General features: G+C 44.4%; 1 protein-coding gene across 13 annotated transcripts in view; it reads right to left on the bottom strand.

Moving 5' to 3' along the window:
- Positions 1–16,843, bottom strand: part of FOXJ3 (forkhead box J3) — a 140,577-nt gene extending 123,734 nt beyond the window's left edge. For 3 of the 13 annotated variants that reach the window (XM_021096929.2, XM_021096935.2, XM_084965479.1), the window contains exon 1: positions 16,689–16,843. The gene's annotated coding sequence lies outside the window, so the exon portion shown is untranslated. Of the gene's footprint in view, positions 1–361; positions 2,291–14,409; positions 16,022–16,206; positions 16,412–16,688 lie in introns of those variants that run through there. The other 10 variants (XM_021096930.2, XM_084965481.1, XM_084965476.1 and 7 more) reach the window with 8 other exon arrangements.
- Positions 16,844–20,081: the final 3,238 nt, after the last annotated feature.

Here is a 20,081-nt window from a genome sequence, read left to right as displayed (position 1 = left end):
TAGATTCCACATATAAGTGATATCACATGGTATGTGCCTTTCTCTTTCTGACTTCACTCAGTATGGGAATCTCTAGTTGCTGCAAATGGCATTATTTCACTCTTTTCTATGACAGTAATATTCTGTTGTACATATGTACCACTAATACTGGCCTGTAGAAGATCGTTAATACTACAGAGGCTGCGTTTTGGGGACTAGTGAGAACAAAAATTTAGACTGCAAGGGTGTTAAGAATTAGGAGAGTGAAATAAAAGTTTAGCTACAAACAATATAAAATGAAAATAAAGGGAAAGTGCGATAAGGTCAAACAGAGCAGAGAGGAACAGATCAGGAAAGGCGAAGGATTTGTTAGGAAACCCACCACACTAAGGCCACTACACTGCGTTATTCTTCACAGGTCTCGTCTTCATCGATATGACCTGATAGGACTTTTGTTTTACTTTCTCTACCCCACTAGGAGGCAGATAAAAGTCTGTTTCATTCTCTGTTATACCCCCAAATCGTGGTACATAGCCTGCAGTCATATTTGTTCAATGAATGAATAAATCAGGTCCCTCGAGGGCTGGAAAAAAGAGAGTAAACCTAAAAGAAGGACAACTAAGATTGAACTGAAAACTCATCAGATCTTTTTAATACAGTCTTTGTATACATGACTTCTCTCCGCCTCCAAGGAAGTACGCAGAACCAATCCACACTTAGAAGAGGAAGTTAGGTATCCACAGTACATAACAGACCCTTACAACTCAATAATAAAAAGACAACCCAACTTAAAAATGGGCAAAGATTTGGCACTATAGCTCAGAAGCAGAGCACTGGACTGAAGAAAAAAAAAAAAAAAAGCGGACATTTGAACAGACATTTCTACAGAGGAGCTATCAAAATGCCCAATTAAGATAGGAGAAGATGCTCAACATCACTAGCCATTGGGAAATGCAAACGAAACCACAATGAGATACCACTTCACACCAGTTAGGATGGCTATAATCAAAAAGACACAAAAACAAAGATTACAAAAATGTGGAGCAGACATGTAAAATAACGCAGCCGCTCTGGAAAACAGTTCGGCAGTCTGTCAAAAGGTTAAACACAGGGTGACCATATGACACAGCCATTCCACTCCCAGGGAAGATACCCAAGAGATGAAAACATACTTCGGCAGAAAAATCTGTACATGAATGTTCACAGTAGCATTATATCATAACAGCAAAACAGTGGAAACATCCAAAAGCCCAGCAACTGATGAATGGATAAGATGTTATAACCATATAGCAGAATATTTGGCCATAAAAAGAAATGGTACATGCTGTAACATATGCGACCCTTGAACACATGCTAAGTGAAAGAAGCTAATAACAAGACTATACATTCATGATTCCACTTATATCAAATGTCCAAAACAAACATATTAAGGGTTCGATCACAGATTGTAGTTTGATTAGATTAGTAGTTTCTTAGGGCTGGGTGGGGCAGGTAAAGTGGACTGATTGCTAATGAGTGTGAGGTGTTTTTTTCCCCGAGGGAGAGGAAAACATTCTATAATTAGACTGCAGCAGTGATTTCACAACCCTATGGATATGTTTGTTAAAAACTGAATTTTTATATACACATACACACATGTATACTTTCTTTTTCTCTCTCTTTAGGGCTGCATCTGCGGTACACGCATGGAAGTTCCCGGGGCAGGGGTTGAATCAGAGCTGCAGCTGCAGGCCCACATCGGATCCTGGCCACATCTGTGACCTATGCTGCAGCTTGCAACAGTGCTGGATCCTGAACACACTAATCAAAGCCAGGGATTAAACCCACATCCTCACAGACACTACATCTGGTTCTTAACTCACTGAGCCACGATGTGAACTCTGAATTTAATATTTTAAATAGGTGAATTGTATGGTATGTAAATTATATCTCAATGGGGCTGGGGGAGGGTTCCTTTTTTTTTTTTTTTTTTTAAGAGCAAGCTTAAGAACCATCGCACACAAATATTCTCTTGTTCTGTTAAGTTTCTGCTTCTTTGCTCACCAGTGCCGCAAGAGCCAGCCCCACCCTAAAAACTGGAAAAGGAAGGGGAGGTTAAAAATAATGGTGTCACCAGAAAGCAACTCTATTATAACAATTATTTTGAAATCTATAACCCCTTGAACCATTAGTAGTTCAGGAAAGTTTGTTTTCTGATGGGCTCCATCATTTCAAAAGCATATTGTTTATTAACTAACCGTGTTTAATGAAGATACACTTATGTATACAACCCTGTATACACCCTGAAAAAATTCGACACGAAACCATGCCCCCGCATCTATAAATCAACAAGTTAGGCTATAACCCGCTCTTTTACAAACATGACTAGGGACAAGTCTTATTCTCTAATAACAGAAGATGAAAAAAAGCACGCCAACTAACAATCAGCTTCAGCTTTCTACGGTTTTTAAGAGTCGGAGTTTAAGTCAGTTGCTGTTCCTTCACCTTCCATGGTTTAGGACTGGTGTCAGTAAAACAGGTAGTAAATGAGGGAGAGGGAGGTTCCTGGCCAAGCATCGCAGAGCTCTTAACTTCTTCCAAACCCCAAACCTTACTTACTTCCTGCAATATACGTAAAGAGGTCACAGGCCACCCTCTTCAAACCAAATCAGAACCCAAGCAAACAGCACAGGATTCTATTTCTGGGTCTGTCATCAACTCACTGGATAATTCTGAAACATCAATCTCTACTTTGCCCAATAACCTAACCACGATTTCCAGTCCAAAAATCAAATCATGTGGTCTAATAAAGAACGTTTTCCCGATTTGCAGATTTACTTTCATGGAAAATCTGACAATGGTGTTTGAAGTTAAATCACAGTATATGTTCAAATCGTCTCTAATGAATATACATGAAATAAGAAAAATTCAAGACTGTTTACTCCAAAAATGTTGAGTTCTTCCATTTCAAATTTTTAAAGGTGTTCACCAGAGAAAGAGTAAGCTACAGAGGGCTGAAGGGTTCTGAGGTTTTAAATTTAAGCTGTTATATTTAGAAAACCACGATGCCACCTCTCTGGATCTCATATCTTTATCTTGGGCATTTGATTCATGTGCTTTGCCTGGTGTAATTCAAAGCGAGAGAGCCTATCATATCCCTGAAGTGTAAATTGAACATATCAAAACATTGATTGTCAGAGGAATGAGATACCAAAGAGATGGGCAGGTATAGTCGCCACTGCTAGAGCTATTTAACAAAATATGAACTACCTGTCTAGTCCCTAAAGCCGTCTACAAACCACTGCCAACTTTACAAGAAACATTTCTATCCCATTCCTGGAAATCCTGATTCAAGAGTCTAGGGTGAAATCTAGGGAATCTACTAATTACAAGTTATCAGGTGATTCTACAAACTCATGGACTTGGAGAACAGATTTGTGGTTGCCAAGGGGGAGGACGAGGGAGTGGGATGGACTGGGAGTCTGGGGTTAGTAGATGCAAACCATTGCACCTGGAGTGGATAAGCAATGAGATCCTGGCGTATAGCACAGGGAACTATATCTAATCACTTGTGATAGAACATGATGGAGGATAATGTGAGAAAAAGAATGTACGTGTGTGTACATATATTATATACACATATATGTAAGACTGGGTCACTTTGCTGTACAGCAGAAATTGACAGAACAATGTAAGTCAATAATAGAAAAAATAAAAACCTTACAAAAAGTGTCAGGTGATTCTGATTTACAGCTTAATTCAGGAACTACTGGTTTAGGACAAGGATAGCAGAAAGGTTTTCTATCACCTGCCAATTATCCTTGATAGGTGGTAGCCGCCTGAAGTGCTACACTGAGAAGGTCATGTCTAAAAACAATGAGTAAAAAAAATAAAAAAAAATAAAAACAATGAGTAGTTCGCCACTGACATGGTAATGGGGAAGTGGCAATATGCAAACCTTGTATCTGTTGCCTGCGATTTAGACCACTGAATGGGACTGCTTTTTTTTAAAGGAGGCTTTGGGGATAAAAGAAGAGACTCAGACCGGGACGATGTGCTTCTAACTGGCAGAAGCTCTGAATGTCTCTGGGAAGGTAGCAGGCAGCAGTAACAGGCCCACTGACATATGTACCAGGACGCTCGAAAAGCTTTCCATTATTATACAGAAAAAGAATTCTGCTCTCAAAACGTCTACAACCTTGTTTGAGAAATGAAAATTCTACAGGATAATATAAATTTGGTCTAAAAAAAAATGGAATGCTTGTGCTTCAGGGAGTTCCACTTCAGGCACAAGCAGGAGCTAATGGAGCGTACCCCCCAGAACAGCGTCGTCTGAACTGATTCAAGCAGGAGTCAACTGTGGGCTCCTGATAAGGACACAACTAAAGAAGATTCCACGAGCGGCGTATTTTAGGAAAATAAATGGAAAGCTATACAATTAAGGCAGGGCCCCCTGGAAGGCAAATAAATCTGTTTTGGTTTGCTTCTGTAAACACCTGTCTCTGCCACAGATAGGTAGGATTGTGGGCCTCAGCCTTTCTACCTATCATAACGTCTAGTACATGTTTTGTCATAATAATTCAAAATGTTCGCGAAATTACTGTGAAAGAAGAAAACTATTAGACCTACTTCAAAAGGCACAGTAACAGAACTTGGTAGGAAAGGAGGAGACAGAATGAAACATGCCAGAAAAGTAAGGGGGACTGTGTTAGGTTAGAAGAGACACTAAGCACATCTAAATGCAATGTGTAGACTTTGTCTGGATCTTGATTCAGTTAAAAACCAACTGTAAAAAGACACTTTTAAATAATCACAGACATTTTTATTATAAACTGGATATCAGATAACACCAATAGGAAATACTATTAATTTTGATAGATACAATAATGGCATTTAGTTATGTAAGAAAATGCCTTTGTAGAGATGCATACTGACATTTGCAGAGGTAAAAAGACAATGTCTATGGAGTTTCCACTGTGGCACGATGGGTTAAGAGTCTGACAGCAGCGGTCTGGGTCACCGCAGAGGTTCGAGTTCAATACCCAACCCAGTGCAGTTGGTTAAAGGGTCTTGTGTTGCTGCAGCTGTGGCTCAGATTAAATCCCTGGCCCAGGGAACTTCCATACGCCACGCGTGCAGCCATAAAAAATAAAAAAACAATGTCTACGATCTTCTTTAAAATACTTAGGCAGAAGAGAAAAAAGAAATAAGACAGTTTAGTCACATATGGCAAATAGCTTAATAATGGTTGATTTTGTGATGGGTATAGGGGGATTCATTAAATTTTATTTAGTTTTGAATTGGACTTTCATGTAATTCCGGTGTTGTAAATTAATTCTTTTTCTTTTTTTTCTCAGACTTCAGAAAGCTTAAGAATGACGAGTACTTCTGAGAAAACAGCCTAGACTCAATCAGAAAAAAACAGACATTCATTTGTTAGCTCTACTAATAGGAAATCTCTCTGAATCTACTCAAAGAACTTCTTGTAAATTAATATGAGAACTGAATATGAGCCAAGGCAGTGACTCAGCTGCTAAAAAGAAAATACAATCTTAGGCTTCATTAGAAGAAGAGTATCCAGATCAAGGACGGGAGCAGTCCCATTCCCCTTCCCTGATGAGCTCACAACTGGAGGATTGTGTTCTGTTTTGAGGACCACATTTTAAGAACACATACGAGCTCGAATGCTTGCAGGGAGAGAGACCAGACGAGTGAGGAGTTTAGAAGCCGAAGGTCAAGGGGAGAACGACTGAAGAAAATGGGTGTGTTTAGCTTGAAGAAAACACTTTCCGGCCTTGCGTCGCCTCTACCACAGAGACCCCAGCGTAACTTCTCAAGGATTTCAAAGGAGCTCTTAATAGGCAAGATTCTATAATCAAAGAAGTCTGAGTCAGGAACTTTTTTTTTTCCTCCAAAGGGTTTATCAAAGTGTTCAGTATCCTACAGCACTTTATGACTCTGCAAGAAAAATTTCAGTATTTCCCAAATGTGACCATTTACTCATTCATTCAACGTATATTTACTGAGCCCCTATTATTTGCCAACACTCCTCCAGGTGCTGAGAATGCAGCAATGAACATTTTTAAAATCCTTGAGAAGAATCTGTGGAACAGTCAAGCTGGGCCTCTTGCTACCTCTCTAACCTGCACTGTACTTCCTCATCCCTAGGTTTTGATTATGCGTTCCATCCAGACTGCCCCATCCCTAATCTAATTTAAATGTTATTGCTGCCAAGAAGCTTTCCTGATCACAAGCAAAACCACTCTTTTCAATAAACCCATGGCTCTTTCTCTGTTCCAGTTCTTTGAAAACAGACTACGCCTCTTAATTACCTCTGGATCTCTCACAATGCCTAGGACCACATCTTGCATGTGCAGGTGCTAAAGAAATATCTGCTGAAGGAGTAATCACATTCAAATATTTAAAGGGTTATCCTGTGAAAGAAGACAAACTAGTTCTCTAATGTTCCACAGAGAAGGACTAGGAAAAAGGGATGAAGTTACAAGCACATTTTTGCCTCAATTAAAGCTATCGGTGACTACAGGTACTCTAAGAGTAGCCCAATAATTCTGTATCAAATGTTTTAGTGGGACAGCTCACTGGCCTGAATAAGATCTTAAGATTCTAAGAAAAACCGTAAGTCTATATATATTTAATATTTGTGTGTATATATGTACTAGACAAGAGGTAACTTTTCATACAATATAATGCATCGATATTAAAGTTCTTAAAAGTAAGCTTAAACATGAAATAGCCTTTCGTTTACTGGCACAGCTGATCCTTAAAGATGGGGGTGAACTCAAGCATGACGTACAGGTGGCCCTCCCTATCTGTCGTTTCCCCACATCGGCTGGTTCAACCAACCATGGACCATGTAGGACTGCAGTAATCACTACTGTACTGTAGTAGTCACTGTCGGAAATATCCATGCATAAGTGGACGCGTGCAGTCCAAACCCTTGTTGCTCAGAGGTCAACTGCACGGAGGATACAAGGCAAAGCAAGACAGTATCTCCATCCTAAAAGTCAATACAAGAGTTCTTAATTATGTCCCCAGAGCAAATCTGATATAAATCCGAATGCCTACGTCATCTACCTCAGTAAGCAATACTCCTTAGAGAAGCAAATTCTTTAGGTTAATGATTTTCAATACTTTTGCAGTCAGAAAAATAAGTATGAAGTCATCAGCTCCTCTTAAAATCATCAAAAGCATTAAGTTCTTCATACAAACAAATTAGTCATGCTGCCTTTTTAGTTAAAAACTAGAAAACGGGGGGGGGAGGGATACCTTCACATACCTAGGCTATCATCTCTGTGACTGCTCTCCCAAACCAAAAGCTATAGTCTTTACTGGCAGGGACACTATCAGTTACTTGTGTCCCCAGCATTTAGTAAAGTGCCCAGGACAAGACAGACAGTGAGTCAATGAGCAAACAAATGAGAGAAACTAATGAGCCCAATGTCCCTGGATTAAAACAACTACCTTAAAGAATCACTAACGATTTGATTTTTCTTATTTTATTTTTCTTATCGGATCCCTGCCAAGGAAACAGAAGCAGATGAGGAGATCCTTAAATTTAGTTTTCACTATAAGTCAGAATGCTATTTTTTGGTCATTTATTAATAAGTAATTACTATATGTAAACCTAGTTTTAACCATATGTAAATCTAGTTTTCACTATAAGTCAGAATGCTATTTTTCGGTCATTTATTAATAAGTAATTACTACATGTAAACCAAGTTGCTTCTCAGGGGGACTAAAATTAATTTACTGATCAGGAGAGCTAAATGACCAACTTCTAATGCAAAGAAAAACCCCAAACACTTAATTCAGGAGTTCTCTTGTGGTGCAGTGGGTTAAGGATCTTGCATTTTGTCTGAAATAAAACAAAAAACAAACCATGATACACCCACAACTTGACCCATAAGATTATAAAAAATAGTTTATCAAACTGATTAATGTAACTGCCTAAAAAGCAAAATACTTTGATATCACCTAGTGTTTAAACTACTCTTTAAAAGTGCTATGGTTCACATTTTTCCAAACTCTCATTTGAGCAAAAAAAAAAAAAAGCATATAAACATTTACTGTTTAAAAACTAGAAAACAGAAGACTATAAAAATGATATATGCTCACTCTAAAGAAGTTGGGGACTATAAACAGGTTCGACAGAGAAAATAAAGACCACCCGATGTGATGTCTTCCAGTCTGTTTGTTGGTTTCCTGTGGAGGTGTAACTTCTTTATATACTATCACACTTCCTACCCACTAGGCAAGAGACAGCAGATTCACACTACAGCAGTAACCCAAGCACCCTCGGTAGAATCATGTTCCAGGTACAATTTCTCCATCTCTACATTTTACAGATGTACACTTCCATAAAATAAGACCAAATCCACTATTTAGTAATCCTTAAAAGTTTCCCTTCCGATTCCATCTCCTCCTCACCACCACTATTCACAAAGAATGCAGGCTCAAGTAAAAGTACATCCAATGACTAGAAATGAACCCCAATTCAACAGTGGAAAAAATTGTTCCCAATAGTTTTATGTCCCCAGTCTGACACGATCACAAGACAAGTTCTGCTCCAAGGAGCCCAGGGCCAGTCCTCCGAGGTCCTTAAACTTTACTTTCTACCTCAAAAATCCAAAGCACCTTCTTCATAAAAACTGTCAGATTTCTTCTATCAGCAGAACGCAGGGCCCAGGCTCCTGTCGCGGGTGCGGGTCCACCGCTCGGTAACTGAGTGACACCAGGTCGGACTTGGCTTGTATCTCACATTCTCCATTTGTCAACAGCACCTGCCTTACCTACATGACAGGACTTCCGTGAGGGTCCACAGTGCGACAGACCAGAGAAAAGGCCTCCATCCACTGTTCCCACGTTCAGCGGGAATCTTTCCAAAACACACAGGCCTGTGAGAAGACATAAAACCTGACTCCCCCGATGTGCAAAGACGTTATTTCTGACAGTGATCACTACCCACATACACACCTGTGGGACAACACCACCAGCAGCTCCTTGTACAGTGCGGACAGGTGAAGCATGCCACAGACTCACAAACCCAACCACACTGGCCAAAACCGATGCCATGTACTATTTATCTTCTGCCACGACAGCCTGCTCCATCTCCCTTCAGAAGAGTCAACCTGTTCCTGACTGTAGCCTATCTGTTGCATCTGTAATTAATTTCCCAAAGTTCTACAGCCAAGCCACAGAAACTTTTTAGTTCTTTTCAATAATTTAATAGGCATCCATGCACACACCCGCCAAAATCTGGCATCTTAATAACTTATTTCTCCCCTACTGTGCCCCCCAATCCTATCTCTCTGTATGTAAACAGAATTTGAAATTATTAATGAGTTCCAGCAGTCTCCCTCCCCTCATCCATTCTCTCACAAATTTGTGTGTCACAATAAGACCAGGTCTCTAACTTAGGAAAAGGCCAATTCCAATCCCCAAAACCTTTTTTTTTTTCCTTTTGTGACTGCACCCACAGCATATGGAAGTTCCCAGGCCAGGAATGGAATCTGAGCCACAGCTGTAACCCACGCCACAGCTGTGGCAACACCATATCCTTAACTTGCTGTGACATAACAGGAATTCCCAACCTCCAAAATCTTCAATAAGGTCACACTGGCACCACACTTCACCAATCATTCAGAAGACCAATCACAGTGACACCACTGTACCACCGGACAGGACTCCGTCTAGGTAAACTGCATTTACAGATTTTAGCTTTGTACTCTAGGTGAAAATTTTACCTACAATCAGTTTACCGGGTAAGGTCTCCTTCAGACACAGGGTCATCCTAGAATAATCATTCAACTCTTCCATGGAATCCATGACTTCCTCTACACTTATTTGGAAATAATGAAAAAATAGACAATGCTACAGTTTAAATGTTTACGTCCCCCAATATTCCTACGTTGAAACCCCAACCCCCTCCTCACAGATGTTGTTAGGAGATGAGGCCAGGCCTTCACGAATGGGATTAGCCTCTTATCAAAGAGGCTCCAGATGGACCCTGCCCTTTCCACTACGTAAGGACACAGCAAGAAAGCACCAGCTATGATCCAGGAAGGGACCCTCACAAGGTGACCACGCTGGCACTTGGTCTTAGACTCTCCAGCCCCCAGAAGAGTGAGCAATAAATTTCTGTTGTCTATGTAAGTTACCCAGTCTGTGGTATTTTGTTATGGGAGCCCAAACAAAGACAGCCCACAAGCCAGGTTCCTACACTCTCTCTAAAACTCCCATCCTAGGACTTCCCCCTCTCCAAACTGTTAACATTCAACTCAGGACAGTCCTCCAGGACTACTTTCTAATGATAGTTCCTCTTATTATATCCCTTTCCAGACAACTTTACCCCGATGACGGGAAATAAGTCAGACAAGGCAGTGTTACTGTAGACCTGATTATACCAAAGTGAAACTGCTTTAGATTTAGAGAGTAAAATTCTTAAAGCCATCAGAGTGGTTTAGTAATTATTAGAAACTAAGCTTAAAAGTAAGAATTCTTATTGCATATGATCCTAATTATCTTGTATCATATTCATACAGTTTATCTTGTTACAGTACTAAAGTTTGACACCATGAGTCTCATCTGCTCTCCATTTCAGTTGTGTTATATCAATTGCATAGAAAAGTAATAACCACTTTGAAAGACACTGCATTTTCGGATTATCAGCTGATACATCCAGTAAAGGTCATAGCAGCCAAAGGTACCTAACTACGAAAGGTTACTTAAAATAAGTAGAATGCCAGTGTTATAAATATAAATACATCTGGTTCCATATAACAAAGCTATTTCCATATCCCAGCAGATGGCCCACAGTAATAATACTTTGCTGATCTGGTTATAACAAATTCTATTAAATCCAAAATCCTGTATAGCAGATGCCTTTTCCAATTTCAGTATAAATCAATCTATTTAACCAAAATACCGTGCTTTGGTTCTTGTTACTTGTGCACTAAAATCCAGTTGTGCCAATGAAGAGGGTCGAATTTTTTGACCGTTGTTATAAAATGCCACAGAGGGTTTCTGAGTTTGGGGGGGGGGGGGGTAAAGAGCACCTCCATCGAGGACTGAAAGGCTGACTGTTCAAAACAGAAAACAAAGATTCACAGTTACAGGAAGGCTGAGGAGAGGTGAGCGTAAGCTTCGGCGGTCTCAAGCCAAGGGTTCTGAATAGCGGCAATGTGGAAAGCTAAGTCACTAACAGAGCTGACAGTGAAGAGCGCTGCAAATAATACAATTTCCGAGTGGAGAGGCTATGAGCAGGGACAAACAGCAAACAGGCACCTGGATGCCTAAACAACACGTCTCTGTACACCGAAATGTCAGACTCCTATTTACAAGACATGTGGATGCAGTGTGAACCTAATTTGCTGTTTGTTTCCCCAACTATATTCAAAATCCAGTCTTTACACTCTGGCCACACTCTTACTTGAAATAACAGTACGGCACAGTGACTAAGAGCCACCGAGTGCTAAAAAGACAGAGGTTCAAATCCTGGCTCTTTCCATCCCTAGCTACATACCCTCAGGCAGGTTTCTTAACCTCTCTGTGCCTGTTTCCTCATCTATAGATTTCTGATAACAAAACCTACCTTTCAGAGTTATTATGAGGATTGTATGACTAATAAATGTGAAGCAGTAAGAGTACTTTTGAGCAGAGCACAGCCTTGGAAAATATGAGCTGTTATCATTACCACTGCCATCGTGGTCACATTAACCCCCACTCAAGGTCTGAGAGGCAGAAATAGGTAAAGATTTATCTAAATCAGCAATGACAAAACGCAGTAAGGAAAACCTATTTTAAGTGCTGAAGATCAAATATTAAAAGTTACTGATTCCCTACGTAAGATGATTTTGATTTTCCAACCTCTTTAATTCTCCAGGAACTCGCATGAGGCTCCTTTAAGTTAAGAGTAGCAGCAGAGAGAAGTGGAAATAGCAATGGACACGGACTAGGAGGACCTAATTGCTCCATCACTGACTTAAGTGTGCATGTGCAATCTTCGGTCAAGTCACCTAATCTACACTTCAAACTGCTCACCTTAAAAAACGCCATGCCCACATCACAGTCTCGTTGAGTGATCAAAGGAGGTAACATATGAGAAAACATGTAAACCACAAACACACCATACGAAGGTTCGAGAGCCATGTCTTACTCATCTCTGTATGCCCAATGCCTAGCAGAATGCGTAACAGAGGTCATAATATACATGAAACGTCCTGAGGGATGGAGTTGGCAGGGCAAGAATTAAATTAACGTGAACACAGGGAAGCGTTTCTAAAAGAGAAACCCAAATGTCTGTCAAATGGTAAGTGAAGTAGAAGGAGATCCATACAATGGACTATCAGCCAGAAAAAAGAATGAGATACTGACACAAACTACAAAAATGGGTAATGGCTATGCTAGGTGAAAAAAGCCAGACACAAAGAACACACTTTGCATGATTCCATTTACACAACATGTCCAGAGCAGGCAAATCTGTGGAGAGCGTGAGTACACGAGCGCGTGCCTAGGACAAGCAATGAGAAGGAAATGGAGAGTGACTACCACGGAACAGACTTTCTCTTCTGGGATGACGACCACGGCCATGGCTGCCCAATTTGGAGACTACACTAAAACCTGCGTAACTGCATAACTTAAATGGGTGAACTGTATAGTGTGTGAATTTTATCTCAATAAAACTGTTTTAAAAAAGAATAACAAGAAAAGTTTGAGAGAACCTCAAGGTATAAAATCAGGGCTTTAAAACACAAGTTTCTTCCTTTTTTTAGAGGAAAAAAATGAGTTTTCTGATATTTGAATAGCTGTGATACGTGGACAAGAATGAGACTGGAGGATGCATTGAAGAAAATACTAAGAATTACCACCCCAGACCGTCACAGTTCTACAAAGCCTTCTGTGGAAAATAAACCCAGCATCCATTCTCATTCTTCCTTTCAAAATTCCACGGTTACAAGTTAGCCCCCCCACCCCCGGCCCGGTGTACCAGTCTTTCCATCACAACCATTGCTTCTGAACTTTAAGACCATATTCGACACTGGCTGCCACACTGCCCTTCCCATCCTTGGCTTCGGTGGCACTGATGTACTTCCTGGTTCTTCTCAGAACGCTCTACCTTCCAGCCGATCATGTCACCCGCTGTTGCAAACCTCAAGGCTCTTTCACCACCATGCTACTAACCTGCCGACACTCATCTACCCCTATGTTTTTACGACCGTCTATGGCCCTGGCCAGTGCACAACCCACATTGCCTCTCTTCATTTGATAAGGATGTACAGCATATAGTGGTAACAGGATTACTCTAGCCAATTCTTGATTACCTTCATCAAGGCTGGGAAACAGCGGTGTGGCTCAGCCAAAATAATTCCTATACACTTTCCTTTTTTTTTTTTTTTGCTTTTTAGTGCCTCTCCCGCGGCATATGGAGATTCCCAGGCTAGGGGTCGAATCAGAGCTACAGCCGCCGGCCTGAGCCACAGCCACAGCAACGTGGGATCTGAGCCTCGCCTACGATCTACACCACAGTTCACGGCAACGTTGGCTCCCTTCCTTAACCCACTGAGCGAGACCAGAGATTGAACCTTCGTCCTCATGGTTCCTAGTCAGGTTCATTTCTGCTGTGCCACGACGGGCAACTCCACATTTTCTCTTTTGAATGGATCTATTTTTCTGTTTGGCTCAGATTAACACTAAAGAGCCAAACTAGCAAGGAGAAAAGGCTATCGGGAGTGGCAGAAGGCTTGCCTTTTATTGAAAAATAGATTGTATACAACCTAATGTTGACCATAACCCACCTTAGCTCATTTGCCTTCACAGTGACACTTCCCTAAATTCCTAAGCCTTATCAGCCATTCTCCCAGGATTCTAGACTTGAATCTTTCATGTTTAATTTGCTCTCTTTCCTTCGCCCATGTTTAATCATCACTGAGTTCAAATTAATTTTTACTCAAAGATACATCTTCTTATATATTCTATACACTCTTTCACAGGACAGTATAATTTAAGGATTAAATGCTCAAGCTCAAAGGCAAGACTGCCTGGGTTCAAATCCTGGTTCTGAGGGATTTGAGGCAAGTTACTTAACCTCTGTGTAACTCAGTTTCTTCACGGGAATGATAAGACCTCACTATGAAGATTTTTATACATGCGTTAAATACATGCAAAGAGGTTAGAATAATATGCCTGGCATATAGTGCTATAACTGCTATTATTTTATTTCGATAATTTTATCCCATCATCTTCTCATTCCTAACATCCCCCAAGAGCCTTCTAGTCAGCCTCCCCGCTTCCAGTCACTCAAGTGATACAAAACCTTCCTCAGGGAACAATGCGCATCTCCTTAGAACCCACTGCAGTACCCTGGTCCCCCAGCCCTGTCTCCCTGACAAGGTTCTCCAGCAAGGCCCACCCACCAAGCCCAGACGCACTTACACTGTTATTCACTAACACCGTTTCCCTCTGCCAGTCACGCCGCATGGTGTCTTCGGTACATGGCCACCTCTATGTCTTTGCAAGTACCCCCCCCCCCACTCTCCTGGAAAACATCCCTTCTCCTCTGAAAAGTTCAATTTCTCCAAATCTTATTTATACCTTAGGCTTTAGCTGCACCGTTATCCCAACCCCGAGCTCGATGCTTCTTGGAACTATGAATGATGCACGTTGTGCGTTGTTTCCCCAAAAGAAGCTGAAACTTTTGAAGAGACCACATGTTTTATCCCTTGGGTCTCTTCGTGCAGACTACTTTACACAAAGCACAGTATTTTGCAGAAGTGCACAATGAAGACTGACTTAATAAATATGTCTCAGGATGTATGGGAACAACATTCTCCACTTTCCACTGCCCCACCCATACTTAGCATAGTGAGGGCAGATAAAATCTGTGTTTAAATATTTCTATTTTACACTGAGGGAGAATATACTAACAACTGTACCAGATAAAAGAAAAAATATATGAATATACCCTAAGAGAATGCGCATATGAAAAACAAAGAAAAAGTGAAATGCTGGCCACTTTGAAATCTAAACTTCAAAATATTAAGATTTTCATTTCACCCAAACGAACAAACCAAAAAGAGCCAAAATAAATACATCCCAACCCCACCCAAAAAATACCTAATAAAAGCATGAGAACATCCCCAGTATCTTCAGCAGCACCAAACCAAGACCGAGATTCACCTTAACTCCAAGAAAACAAAAAGAAAACAGAAATCTAAAAGACAAAAAACCTCAATCATCTCCAGCTGCCACCCAGACAGAAAAACGGGGAGGAGTTACTGCTTTTCTATAAATATTTGCTAAGGTCTAGGAAGAATAACAGGCTTCTCTCACTGCTCCTGTGGCCGGTTCCCTGTGAAGGGAGCAATCTATGGTCACCAAAGAGCAAAACACAGGAAGATGGACACCCTCACCTGGAAAAGACATTTAGGAAGTAAACTACTCAAAGCACGTTCCAAAGACCAAAAAGTGCGATCCTACTCAACAGAAAGAGTGAGAACGTGCAATAAACGAGCTCCCACGAAATAAGTGACTCTGGGAAACTATTTAGCGCTGCCGTGCAAGTAAAACGCTATGCATGTAACACATCTATGACACGCAGTTTGTTTCGCCGGCAAACTCAACAGGAGAAAATAAAGTAAATGTCAAGAGAAGACACTAAAGATGCCCACCAACCTCTACCCCCGCCCCCCAGCCAGCCCAACTCAGCGCACAGAGGAATCCAACTAGGAACAACAGAGACGTGGACTGCGCCACACAGAAAAGAAAAACCTTCGCCAACCTCACACACACAGTAGAATAGAGAAGTGAAAACTATACACCTCAGTGCATCAGCAGCTAGAGCTTGCTATTCGGTCTGCAGGAAAAAGACCAGGAGCAGCGAGAGGAGAAAAGACGTCCATGAAACCAAGACCCTACCAGCCCCCGTTTCAGAGGACAAGTCTTGCTGGTTCCAGCCGACCAAGAGTCCGCCGCAGCAAAGCACCCTGACCCTAGCACCTTCCACGCCGCGCCAAGGAACTCGCAGAGGAAAAACCACCCCACTTTCACCTCCCTCCTCGCCAGCTGCAAAAATGGAGGGGGGAGGGGGAGACACCCTACCACGTGGGCAGGATGCAACACACACAGGACAGCAACACGTCCGCACGGAACGGCTGCCTCTGCCCCAGTGCCGGCAAAGGACACGGCGACAGGATGGGTGGGAACGCAGGCCCCCCGCACGGGCCTCCTCACCCCGAAGGGCACCCCAGACACGCAAGGTGCTGGCCGCCTCGCCGCCCGAGAGCCACCCCGAAGCCTGAAGGAAAGAAGCTGCATCGCGCCGGGGGCAGCGACCAGCTCAGGCCACGGGCAGGTCACGGAGAGAAGCCGGCCACTGCCCGCGGGCGCGACGCCCCGGGAGCCCCGTCTGGCGCCCCCGGGCCCCGCCTGGGGGAGGGGCGGGAGGCGCGGCGCGGCCGCCGCTCGGCTGAGGGGCAGCAGCAGCTGAGAAGCGCCGCGGGGGAGGGAGGCACCCAGCCCTCGCCGCCCGCCAGGCCTCGGCCCGGGCCCGGGCCCCCCGCCCCGCCCGCCGCCCGCCCCGCGGCGCGGCCGCTGCTCGGAGAAGCCGGAGGGCGTCCCGCGGAGGGCAGCCCCTGCCTCCGTCCCGGGAGATGCCCCGGCCCCGCCTCCTCACCCGCCGCCCCGGCCCGGCCGCCCCGACGACCGGCGCTCACCTCAGGCTGCGCAGGCCGGGACGGCCCGGCCGAGCCCCCGGCCGCTGCGTGCGTCTCCCACGCCCGGGGAAGGTCCCAGCGGCCCCTGGAGCGAGCGGCCGAGGCCCGGAGCAGCGCCGAGAGCGGCGGCGGCGGCAGCGGGAGCAGCCAACATCCGGGGCCGCGCACCCGGAACTACTTCCCGACCCGCTCCCCCTCCCGCCCCCGCCGCCGCCCCCGCCTCCCGCGACGTCGCTGCGCCACCGGCGCGGCGTCGACGGCGTCACGGCCCTTCACGGTCAAGGCTACGGCGGCGCGCGCGGGATCCCTCCGCTGGGACAAGTAGTGCCCAGCGCGGTTGGGGCCCCGCCTCCGCGCAGCCCGTGTCATCCGGCGGCCGGCAGCTCCGGGTGGCTTGAGCTGTGCGCCCCAGCGTGGCGACCCGGGAGTGAGGGCGGCGGGGGCAGCTCCGAAGTGGAGGACGGCAGGGACCTCCGCCTCGGACCCTGTCCACGGAGTCCTGGGGCCCCGGGCCCGGAAGGACGGCGCCTTGACCTCCCCGCAAAGCCCCTCTACCGCGCCGTAGCGACAGGCCCCTTCGCCTCGCCGAGAGCCCGGCCCCCTAGTCCAGCTCGGCGCCCAGCGGACTCTGCGCGCCCCCACAGAGGCATCTTAGACCTTCAGGCCACCTCTCCTTCTAGAACGTCCCAAGTCCCGGTTCTAGACCCATCTCTGCCGAGGCCTCTCCCGTGCCTAGGCTTGGTTTCCTTCTCCTTAAAACAAGGCAGTTGGAACTCCAAAGGCCTTTCTGATTCTCAGGCAGCTGCCCAGGTTATGGTCCTTGCTATCAAAAGGTGGCGTCTTTAGCAGGGTAGTTGGGCGGCTTGTGAACTTTGGAATTTATTTCTACGTCCATCTTTACTAATTCTTTCTCTAAAGTATCAGCACTGCAAATCTGCCCTGTAATTTCACATTTAGTTACATTCAGAGCACCAAGCATGCTTTTGAACTCACAGTAGGTGCTCAATACTTGGAAACTCAGATAATCTGTTAGATGAATACTAGGTTGATTGAATGAGATGGAAAAGGGAGGCCCGACTGAATTGACTCCGGGAAGGTCCTCTGACGTAGTCCCATAGGGATCAGATAAAGACCTCTGGGAAAGAGCCGAGTACCCAATTGCTTCAGCAAACATTGAACACCTGCCATTTGCCAAGCATTTGTAGGCACCGGGGGTTCAGAGCACTCCTATGTTCTCATGGTACGTAGGACTCCAGCAAGACTCTGAAGATTAAGAGATTCATTCACTCATTCATCCAACAAAGGTTTGCCAATCACTACTGAGGTTGTCAGACACTATTTTAGTGTTTGGGTTGGATCGGTGAATAGAAGCGGGGCATTGGTGGGAGGGAATATCCTTCTTATTGGAGCTGCCATCTAAGTATGGAAAGAAAGATGATAAATGTCACAGGAAACTAATCTGGTATGATGGGAAGCGTTTAGTGCCTTCCGGGAAAAAAAAGACCAAGGTAAGAGGTATGAGGAAAACTGGAGGAGGGAGCAGAGGGGGCAGGACCTTTTTTTTTTTTTTAACATCAACCATTTCTTTATCAATAAAATGTTTGTTTACTTCCTTTGAAGTACATGTTAAATGCTGGGGCTTCAGTGGAGAATAAGCCAAGGTTCTGACCTGATGGATGCCCCAACTAGTGGAGACCACATGCCCGGTGCTGTCACATGTCAGGTTCCTAAAACAGGACTCCTATGTTCCTTTTTGAAAAATTTTTTTTGAATTTTTTTTTTTGGGGGGGCCGTCCCTAGGCACATGAAGTTCCCAGGCCAGGGATCAGATCTGAGCTGAAGATGCAGCAATGCCAGATCCCCCAACCCACTGCACCAGGCTGGGGCGCGGACCTGTGTCCTGGTGCTCCAGAGATGCCTTTGATCACACTGTGCTACGGCAGGAACTTCGCCTGTGTTCATCTATATAGCTGCTGAAATTGAGGTTGAGAAGAGGTCAAAGCTTGAGCCAGGACTCAAACCCAGTGTTTTCCCAGTCCAGCTCCCTTTCCAGCTCTACCTCGGCTGAGATGTCCTGTTTTTCTGTTTCGTTACACCTCATCTCTTTTGTCAAGTAAACTCATGCATGAATCTAGGCAAATGGCCTTAGGCCTGCACGGGGGCAAAGAAGAGGAAGCAGGGAAGACATTTACAAGAAAAGAGGGAGGACTTAATAAAAGAAATATGTAGACATGCAAAGCAAAGTCACAGGGGTAGCACAGGCGATTTAGTGAAAGAGAAAGGAGGGTAGATTCATAATAGCTTATTCCAATTCCAGTTTTACAGAATGGGATTTTAAATAGAGCCAGCAGGGAGAGCCCAATTCATAAGGTGACTTTAACGAGAAACTTGAAAGAGGTGAAGGCGTGAACCAGGTGTTGTGTGGGAAGCAATGTTCCAGGCAGAAGGAACAGCTAGTGGAAAGACCCTGAAGTGAAAGTATTCCTGGACGTGTTAGGACCAGAAGGGCAGGCCCACTCGAGCAGGGTGAGCAAGTGCGAGAGGAAAGGCGAGATGAGATCGGAGAGTTGGGTCTTGTTGGCCGTTGTGAGAATCTTGGCCAAAGTGGAACCACTACAGAGCTTCGAACAGACCAGTGAGTAATTGATTCATGCTTTCCAAAGATCATTCCGGCTCTGTATGGAGAGGAGATGGTAAGCAGGCATTGGTGGAAGCCAAAGGCTCCATTACCTGGGTGCCAGATGATGGCTTAGACCGGGATGGTAGCAGGGAGGAAGATAAATAAGATGCAGTGTCTGTACTTTAAGAACTCAGACTAGTGGGAAGGAAGAGGTCATTAGAATACACTGTGATAAAGGAAACCGGATCCTGAAGAAAAGGCCGCCTTGCAGCAGTCCTGAGAGAGGTTAAAGCTTCCCTCTCTACCAAGTGTCCAAGGGAATTGGAAGTTCCTTGTTCTTTGTTGGGCCATCGGTGGCTCCTTGATCACGCAGCTAACATTCGTCTTCTTCCCCGCCCTTCACGTCTCCGAGCCCACCATCATCTGAGTGGTGTTACATGCAGAAGGATGCTAAATATCGGCCAGGGTCATGCATGTAAGGAGATGGGCAAAACTGAGGCCATTGCTCTTTGCTAAAGGAAGAACCTGAGGCCTGTAGTCACCAGGTTTTAGCCTGAGCCTGGGGTCAAGGTCACCAAAGCCCCAAACCAGGAATCTCTCTGATCCACTTGAGTGGAGCCAGCCAGATGGTGGAGGGAAAAAGTACAAAGACACTTGTGGATCCCCGCCAGCATGCGGGTAGGGGCTTGGGGATCAGCAGCCTTTGAGAAGGAAAGGATCACAAGCCCCAGATTGTCCAAGGCTGAGGAGGACCTCTCCCTCTGACGCCCCCA

The sequence above is a fragment of the Sus scrofa genome, chromosome 6 (genome assembly GCF_054392235.1).
Source record: "Sus scrofa isolate SSC_HxYL_T2T_F1_AM1 chromosome 6, Sscrofa_HxYL_maternal_Yorkshire_Landrace_v2.0, whole genome shotgun sequence".
NCBI lineage: Eukaryota > Metazoa > Chordata > Mammalia > Artiodactyla > Suidae > Sus > Sus scrofa.
The sequence above is the reverse complement of the archived record's forward strand: the minus strand, read 5'-3'. Positions and strand labels throughout refer to the sequence as shown.